Raw genomic sequence first — 10,739 nt, 5'->3', positions numbered from 1 at the left:
ACAGGTGAAGTCTTGTCGGGCACAGACATGGGATGTGTGTCCAAATCGGAGACATTTAAAGCATTTGATGGTAGGTATGTGCTCCTTGAACCGGCAAGAGCTCCAGCCGATAAATATTCGTTGTTGTTGTTACATGGTCGTCATGTAATTTTCTTTCTGCTTTTGCTCTGTGACACAGTATCATTGCTTTTCTGATTATGAATCCATGGCACATAGGCGCATAATGGCCTATAGCTGCCATTGTGCCGTAAAACATACAACAACAACAACAACATGGTACATAGGTCCTTTTTACCCCAGGGGCTCATATCTGGTGAGTATGGTTTTGGCACACCCAGGGTCCTGAGCTGGATATCATCATTCTTCTCTTCCTTGGTGATCTCTCTCTCTCTCTCTCTCTCTCTCTCTCTCTCTCTCTGAGTAACTCAATGTGTACAGTCAGGTTTCCAGAAAAGTTCGAGGACTAACTTTGATGTTCCAGAAAACGCCTGTTTTTTATAATCAACTTGTGGTTTAATTTTAGGACAAACATCTTGTGTTCTCAAGACCTATTCTGAACCGTGGAGAATAATCTCACAACATCAAGAAGGCGTTGTGTTAATTCACTCTGAATTCCTCCCAGAAGTTAGACTTAGAATGCCGCAGAATATGGTTCTTTTATTATAACTTGTGCTGTGGATGGTGTGTGGCAAGAGAATGGCTAAGAAGCAAGGATGAAACAACAAAACATGATTTATTAGCATTAGCATTAGCATTAGTAGAGGCATTTGATGCAAGAAAGCAAGCTTATGCAGCAGCCGTAGCCTAGTGGTCAGGCGCGCGGGTGCATGAGTACACGTGCCTTGAGTGGCCGGGGTTCAAGCCCGTGACTACTGAATACGGTGCTGTTTCTTGTATTCTGTCTATCTTGTGAACTCCTCTGACCGTTTGGTCGTCCCGGAGTATAAACAGAAAATTTATTATTTATTATCAGCCAAAAAAAAAAAAAAAAAAAAACCCACTTCCACTTCACCCCTCTGTTCGTTCAAAATACCTGTCCAGCTGAGCCTTAAACTTATTTAGGCTATCAACCTCCACCACAAGGGATGGCAGTCTGTTCCACCAACCAACCACCCGCTGGCTAAAGGCAAATTTCCGCACGTCTATCCTACATCTGTCTTTCCTCAATTTGAATTTATGCCCTCTCAGGTGATTTTTCTGAGCTAGAGGAAGAATCCCATCAGCATTGAGCATGCTTAAACCATTCAAGGCTTTATACACCTCTATCAGATCACCTCGCTGCTGCCTAGTCTCCAGACACTGTAATTTGCAAAATTTAAGCCTTTCTTCGTAAGAGCACCCCTTTGTTCCATTCACTAATCTTGTTGCCCTTCTCTGTACTCGTTCCAGCAGCTCTACATCCTTCTTGAAATGAGGCCTCCAGACCTGTATACAGTACTCTAGGTGTGGCCTGACCATTGCCTTATACAATGGAATAATCACCTCCTTATCCCTGCTGGAAAAATTCCTGTATATCATTGACAATACTCCATGAGCTACTCTTGCAGCCCGTCTGCACTGCTCAGAGAACTTCATATCTGCCTGCACAATCACCGCCAAGTCCCTTTCATTCTCTACCACTGTCAGTGTAGTACCACAGAGTTGATACGTTGCTCTGGGGTTGCTTTTTCCCATGTGTAGTACTTTACATTTGTCAATGTTAAACTTCATTTGCCACCTCTCAGCCCATCTGCTCAACCTTTCCAGATCCTGTTGCAGCAGCATTGTGTCAGTAGTGTCCTTTGACAACCCTGCCAACCTTTGTATCATCTGCAAACTTGGACATTAAGCTTGATATACCATCATCAGTATCATTTATAAATACAGAAAACAATAATGGACCCAACACTGAGCCCTGAGGGACTCCGCTAATAACATCTATTAGTGCACATTTATTAAACATAAACATATCATTCAAATGGGTAAAAGAAACAAATGGTTATGTCTTTAGTATAGTAACATAAACTTTATACTTCTATTTCTATATAAACAATGGACTAACATGATAATGGTATATATCTGTAGATTTGTCAGTGTTCTTCATGTGGCCTTTGGTAGATAACTATTACTCGTACACTCAGGAATTTATGAACATCTTACTGTCCAAGTATTTAAATACCAGCGAAAAGTTGACATGTAAGTTTAACAATATTGATAGTAATACACACAATAGTGGGTCGTGTTGATGATTCATAAAATATACATTTATCATAGTGTATAGCTAGGAGGAGGGATGTCCGCTAGTGGCATCAGTAAGAAAGGGGCTAGTCTTATTGTCGTACAGTCTCATACGGTTAACTATTACGAAATTAGGGTGGACTTACCCGAAAACTCTTGATTATGTTCCGGGGTTGACAATTCAGGATAACCGCAATCACATCTTCTCTCAGACATCTACTTCTCATCGGCCAATCTCTCTCAGTACGCGTTCTATGTCAACTTGGACGACGATCTTCTCCGTAACAACAACTCCAACAACAAAGACTACCAACACATCAACAACCCCTTTTCCATCTCCCCTCTCCATATATATATATATGTCCCCCTTTTTGAGGTCCCTGAACTTGTATTGGCTCACAGGTCAATTTTGCCGAGAGAAGAAAAACCAGGGACTGTCATCTAGGAGACCTGATACAGCCAAAAATGGGATTCATGAGGAGCAAGGGGAAACTTCATATCTGCATGGGGTTACGTTTCCGAACTGCCCAGCGGAGGTTACCAGACATAAAGTTCGCCCACTCCTACACAAAGAATCTCCAAACAACAAGCACTCAATAGTTACCTGGTTCAGATTACACTTAAAAAGTATGTTTCTTACTAACGTTACTCTCTTTCCCCGACGAAAGTCACATACTTTCTCACCGTTTTTATAAATATTACGTGCACGACGTTCGTCCGGTCCGATCGAGGGACGATCTCTTATCATGATCCAGCCGGACTCATTACGGTGGAATAGTGTTTCAATTGCTGCTTTCCCTAGCGCGGCGTCAACGAGCGCGTACTAAAGCGAAAGGAAAACAGCCTTCACCGGAAGTGGATGTTGTTCTACAAATATAGTGGTGGCAAAAGTATAGGGTGTCTTGGAGCGGTGACTGCTCTCAAAGGCGAATAAAAAGTAAAAATGAAGACATGTTTACACTTCCTTGCACGATAATAATAATAATAATAATACAATACAATACAGTGCAATTTTATTTTATCAAGATAATAATAATAATAATAATAATAATAATAATAATAATAATAATAATAATACAATACAATACAATACAATTTTATTTTTTCAAGAGAATTTGTTTACAATAAAAGAACTTCTTAAGAAAAGTGAATTTCTTGACAACAAGTTGTAATTCATCAATTACAACAGTTTTTGCATACAGATTTGTTAACTAACAGAAAAGACAGTGAAGTCATTACACATAGTACATTCCACACTGCAAACAGAGAAAGTAATTGATCTGCATATCAATTCTAATCTACTATATCATTGACTATCAAAAGTCTTCTTATTAGGAATTTTAATTTGGAGATAGAATAACTTCTCCTGAGCCAGAAATCAACACTAGCCAACAAGTTATTTATTATGTTCATTGTGTGCCTATCTCCAAATCTATTTAGTACCTTATGGTGAGGCAAAACAATTGCTTTTGGATTCCTAAAGTTATGTGATACATTCCTTTGAAGATTCGACTCTCCATAAATAGTGTTAAGATTCTTCAAGAATAAATTTAATTTCAGTTTTTGAATTGGATAAAGTATTTTTTTTCAACAAAAATTGCTTTTCTTATTCAGTTCATTCCAAGAGTTTGTCCCGATTAAAAGTTTCAGAATCCTGTTAAGTAAGTTGTTTATTACTCTTATTTCAGTTATATTTGCTCGTGCCCATACATTTACTAAATAATTGAGTTGGAAATCCACTAATCCATAATATAAGGTAACTTTTGTTCTTAGATTTAACTTATTTTTAATGTAATAAAAAACTAAACGTAAAATCTCATTTTTTTGTACAAGTTTGTTATACGCATTGCCCAACTGAGACTATAGTCAATCCATAACCCAAGGTAACAGTGATATGAAACTTCTTCCACTGTTAGACATTTGCAATTCTGGAAATCCTGAACATGCAGGCATTTATGATCATGTAATTTAATAGAGGGATGAATGTCCAGGGTTTGATGAGGAGGTCTAATTACCAAAAATTTTGTTTTTTCAAAGCTGAGTGCTAATTTATTGTCATGCAACCAATTTTGTAAATTTATTACTTCCAGCTGTAAATCTTTTGCCATTTTCGTCAGGTTATTTCCAATTGTATATACAGTAATATTATATCATCTGCATAAATTTTTAAAAAGGAGTTCTTTATTTCTTAGAATATGTATGTCATTTATACAGATGTTGAACTTGATTGGCCCTGCATGAGGGCCAATAATAATAATAATAATAATAATAAAACTCACTGGGAGATTCGGGAAGAAGAATTAAAACAGACGATCAAGAACTTTCACAACTGACAAACTCCAGGAATAGATAACGTCCACAACTTCTTGTACAAGAAACTCACTTGCACAAATAAGCACCTGGCAGAGCAGTTCATCCGAATGATAAGGCACCCAGGGACAATCCAGAAGTTTCTCACTCAAGGAATCACATATCTGAAGCCTAAAAACGAAGATACAAGAAACCCCGCGAAATATAGGCCAATCACCTACCTCCCAACAATGTACAACATTTTGACCAACTGCATAACCAGGAAGATATCAGACCACTTGGAGAGCTAGAACATAATGGCCGAACAGCAGAAAGGATCCAAGTGGCTCAGCAAATGATGCAAGGAGCAATTAACCATAGATGCTCCTGCGGTTATGGAGCAAGCCTACGAGAAGTGCCGCAAATTGCACACAGCCTACATCGATTACCGCAAGGCATTCGACTCCGTACCTCATACTGGCTAATAGAGGCGCTGAACATCTACAAAGTCGATCCGATACTGACAAACTTCCTACGAGAAACGATGGCGAAATGGAGTACCACCATTAAGGTCGAAAATATCACAACCAGGCCAATACCAATCAGGAGAGGAATCTTTCACGGAGATACCCTGAGCCAATTGCGGATAGCACTTAACCCGCTATCCACCAATATCAACTGTAGCAGTACGGATATAACCTCAAAGAAGGAAGGAAGAAAACTGTGCACCCTAACCCACCTAATGGAGATGGATGACATCAAGCTCTACGCGGAAACCGAGAAGCATCTCCAGCAACTACTCCAGATTACCGAAGCATTCAGCAATGATATTAGGATGGAATTTTTTCTAGACAAATGCAAGACCCACGGATTGCACCTGGGAAAATTAGTGAAGCGAAACTACCAGCTGCAGACTGGTAAAGGGATCGAAGCCATTGCAGAGGGAGAGGCCTACAAATACTTGGGGATGATGCAGTGTCAGCAGTTACAGCACAATGACATTAACGACTGCCTAACCGAAAAATACCATCAGAGGCTCAGAAACCTGCAGAAATCAAAGCTGAATGGATGGAACACAGTTAAAGCCATAAACACCTATGTAGTCCCAGTATTTTATTATTATTATTAATAATAATATTTTAGGGTTGCCCGTAAATAAATACATTAACCCGTATTTGTGTCTGTAAATTGCTTATGTTCTATGGTTGATTTGCCTGTTTTGCTGGACGAAAAAACCCCAGTTACTGGGGAGAAAAACCTTGCAATCTACGCCTGAGACCAACTAACTCAGCCACGGAGTGAAAAAGCTCACTAAAGTTCCTCGCGTCATCGACGGGATTCGAACCCGGGCCTTTTCCACCCGGTGTGGGGAGGATGGTGACGATACCACTGTGCCACCCACGCAGACTTGTAGTCCCAGTACTAACATACTCCTTCGGGGTCAAAAATTGGACTAACACCGAGCTGGATGATATCATGAGAAAAAGGACAATGATGACCAGAGCAGCGAACAACACCCGAGATCTGCCATGGACAAACTGACAATTGCCCGGGAAGAAGGAGGAAGGGGCCTGAAAGACCTCATTGAGCAACAGAAGACAGCGATATTTAACCTGAAGGATTACTTCCAGAAACACACAGCAGCACTCCACCAGGCCATAAGGAAGATAGACAAGCGGAATACGCCAATCAATCTAAGCGAAGAGTTCCCTCCCAACCAGGAGGCACAACGAAACTAGAAAGATGGGCAGAGAAGATACTCCATGGCAGACACTACAATGATCTCCATCAAGATAACATGGATAAAACTGCTTCCATTGCATGGCTCACGACCGGAACGCTCTTCCATCAAACTGAAGGATTCATGTTAGTCATCCAAGACCAGGTAATCAACACCAGAAATTAGAAAATGCATTGCCAAGGAGCACGAGGTGTCCGATGATACAAGTCGACGATGCCACCTGGCCTCAGAAACGATCGAACACATCACTGCGGGGTGTAAGGTGATCACCCAGACTGAGCACATTCATAGATATGACTAGGTAGCAAGGATAATACATCAGAAGTTATCGAAGAAATACCAGTAGACCAAAGAAGGTGTACCCTATTACAAGGAAGAACCACAGGCAATACTAGAGACCCCAACTCACAAGCTCTACTGGGACCGCGCCATAATAATGGATAGAATAATCCCTCACAACAGACCGGACTTAACCCTTGTAGACAAGAAGGAAAAGACTACCTATCTGATTGACATAGCCGTACCCAACACTGGCAACTTCTAGAAAACCCATGGGGAAAAAAATAAGGAAGTAAATAAAATTGATAAATAAATTTGATGAAGTTGAGGTATTGCTCAAAACACCAAACGCAGATTTTGTTGGAATACCAGAGACGTGATGTCACACAGATACAAGATATGCATAACTGGAATTTGGGGAGTACAATGTGTACAGAAAGGATAGACAGGACAGAAAGGGAGGAGGGATTATGCTGTTAGTTAAGAAACACATAAAATCCAAGGAAGTGAAGCCAGTCGACATCACTGGACAGTGCAGTTTCGAGTCAGTTTGGTGTGACATAAGCATTGGAAGATCAAAATTGAGAGTAGGAGTGTGTTTTGGCCTAATGCCTCTCATGAGTATAATAAGAAACTGTACAAGGAAATATAGTGGGCCAGTAAATCCGAGAGTCTTATAATAGGGATTTTAATTTCCCAGATATGGACTGGAATTTGTGGGTTGGTCACTTACACACACTAGCAAGGCTTTTGTGGCTCTATTTGATGATTTTTTTTTACATCAGCATGTTCGGGAGGCAAGTAGAGGGAGTAATACTCTTAATCTGATTATTAGGATTAATTCTTCATGCATTAAGAATCTGCAGAAAAAGGACCGAATAGGTTTCAGTGATCAGATTGTGCTGAAGTGGGATTTACTCAAAGAGGTAACTACCATCAGGAGTAAAGGGAGGGGTTTTTTCTTTTGTAAAGGCGACTACGATGGTCTGAGACAGTATTTAAATTCTATACAGTGACACAAACTGATGATGTTATGAACAGCAAATTCAAAATGGAAACCATTCAAAGAATTTATCTTGGAAGCTACTAGGCTTTACATACCAACTAAGAAATATTATTCAAGATTTAGGCCTAATTGTATGTCAGATGAACTAATGACACATATGGCTGAGAAGAAAAATGCATGGGATACATATATATTAATGGGTGACATGGAAGCCTATGATAGATATAAGCTGGTCTGTAACCAAGTCACAAGGGAGATTAGGCAAAGCAAAGGAAGATTATGAGAAATCCTTGGCAAAGTATGCAAAGAAAAACAGAAAAGTGTTCTTTCCTATGTAAACTCTAGAATGAAAGGGATGAATCAGATTGGTCCTCTGGATATTGATGGTTCACTGTTGATGATCGTGCTCATATGGCTAACAAATAAAATGAGTATTTTGCATCTACCTTCATGAATGAGGAGTTATTCATGAAGGGGAATGCCAGAGGTGTATTAAAATCTGGCAATGAGCTAGATGATTTTGTAATAACTGCGAGGAAAGTGGAGGAGAAATTGTTGAGGATAAAAATAAACAAGGCACCCTGGTTGGATGGGATCTCTCCAGTTAGATTAAAGGAGGCAGCAAAGAAAGTAAGCAAACCCCTTAACCATAATTATGAGAGCTTCTTTGGACTCAAGAGAGGTACCCATGGACTGAAGATGTGAACATGTGACCCTATTCACAAAGGAGGATCAAAGGCTGACAGAAGTAATTATGAACCTCTGAGTTTAATTTCTGTTCCAGCAAAATTAATAGAGGCACTGGTTAAAGAAGCACTGCAGGATCATCTAGACAAGAGTTCAGTTATAGCTCATACAGCATGGTTTTGTTTAGGGAAAATCTTGCCTGAACTATTTGATTGGATACTATGATACAGTCACAATAGAACTGGATGCAGGGAATAACTCTGTTATCATATATTTGGATCTTAGAAAGGCTTTTTATACTGTTGCACATGGAAGACTGCTCCACAAATTGGAGCTGTGTGGCATTGGAAGCAAATTGCTACTATGGATAAAGGGATGGTTGAGCAGGAGAGGGTAGAGTGGTAATCAATTGACACTGCTCATCATGGACTGGTGTTATTAGTGGAGTTCCTCAGGTTTCAGTGTTGGGTTCAATGTTGTTTTTTTTATTTATAAATGATATTGATGATGGTATATCAAGCTTAATGTCCAAGTTTGCAAACGATACAAAGGTTCCCAGGGTTGTTAAGGACACTACTGGCAGTATACTGCTGCAACAGAATCTGGAAAGGTTGAGCAGATGGGCTGAGAGGTGGCAAATGGAATTTAACATTTACAAATGTAAAGTTCTGCATATGCGAACAGTAACCAGAAAGTAACGTATGAAGTCTGTGGTATTACACTGACTGGTACAGAATGAAAAGGACCTCGTGATAATTGTGCAGGCAGATATGGAGTTGTCTGAGCAGTGCAAACGGTCTGCAAGTGTAGCTTCTGGTGTCTTGTCAATGATATACAGGAATTTTTCCAGCAGGGATAAATAGATGATTATTCTCTTGTATAAGGCAAATGTCAGACCACACCTTGAGTACTGTATACAGGTCTGGAGGCCTCATTTCGAGAAGGTTGTAGAGCTGCTGGAGCTTTAAAACCTTGAATGGTTTAAGCTTGATCAATGCTGATGGGATTCTTCCTGTTGCTCAGAATAATCACATGAGAGGGCATAAATTCAAATTCAGGAAAGACAGATGTAGGACAGATGTACGGAAATTTGCCTTTAGCCAACGGATATTTGGTTTGTGGAACAGACTTCCATCCCTTGTTGTGGAAGTTGATAGCCTAAGTAAATTTAAGTATTAGCTGGGCAGATATTTCGACCGAACGGAGGGGTGAAATGGGAGTGGTTTTTTTTTTTTTTTTTTTTGGCTGATGCTGCATAAGCTTGCTTTCTTGTATCATATGCCTCTACTCATACTAATGGTAATCTAAAGTACACCTACTTAAGATAGGAGATCAGAGAGATATGGTATATGCAACAAGTATATGCAACAATCGCTGGACAGTGCAGTGTCGAGTCAGTTTGGTGTAACATAAGCATTGAGAGATCAAAATTGAGAGTAGGAGTGTGCTATAGGCCTAATGACTCTGATGAGTATAATAACAAACTGTACAGGGAAATAGAGTGGGCCAGTAAATCAGAGGGTCTTATAATGGGAGATTTTAATTTCCCAGATATTGACTGGAATTTGGGGGCTGGTTACTCACACACTAGCAGGGCTTTTGTGGATTTATTGGATGATTGTTTTCTACATCAGCATGTTCGGGAGGCAACTAGAGGGAGGAACACTCTTGATTTGATTATCAGCAGTGATCCTTCATGCATTAAGAATCTGCAGATAAATGAACCACTAGGTGGCAGTGATCACAGTGTGCTGAAGTGGGATTTACTCAAAGAGGTAACTACCATTAGCGGTAAAGGGAAGGGTTATTGCTTTCGTAATGGCGACTACGATGGACTGAGACAGTATTTAAATTCTATACAGTGGGACCAACTGATGATGTTACCAACAGCAAATGCAAGATGGGAAGCATTCAAAGAACTTATCTTGGAAGCTACTAGGCTTTACATACCAACTAAGAAATATTGTTCAAGGTTTCGGCCTAAATGAATGTCAGATGAACTGATGAGGCATATGGTAGAGAAGAAACATGCATGAGATACATACAAATTAACACATGACACAGAAGCGTATGATAGATACAAGTTGATCTGTAACCAAGTTACAGTGGAGGTTAGGCAGGCGAAGGCAGATTACGAGAAATCTTTGGCAAGGGATGCAAAGAGTTCTTTACTTATGTAATCTCTAGAAGGAAGGGGATGAATCAGATTGGTCCACTTGATATCGATGGGTCAACTGCTGATGATCCTGCTCAGGGAGCTAACAAACTAAATGAATATTTTGCATCGACATTCACACATGAGGAGTTATTTAGCGAGGGGAAAGCCAGAGGTGTATTCAACTCTAGCAGTATGCTAGAGAATCTTGTAATAACTCAGAGTAAAGTGGAGGAGAAATTGTTGAAGATAAACAGAAGAAAGGCACTTGGGCTGGATGGGATCTATCCAGTTATATTAAAGGAGGCAGCAAAGGAAATAAGCAAACCCTTAGCCATAATTATGAGAGCTTCCTTGGACTCAGG

This window comes from Mastigoproctus giganteus, chromosome 7 (genome assembly GCF_048544385.1).
Source record: "Mastigoproctus giganteus isolate SK-2022 chromosome 7, ASM4854438v1, whole genome shotgun sequence".
NCBI lineage: Eukaryota > Metazoa > Arthropoda > Arachnida > Uropygi > Thelyphonidae > Mastigoproctus > Mastigoproctus giganteus.
Note: the sequence above shows the minus strand (reverse complement) of the source record.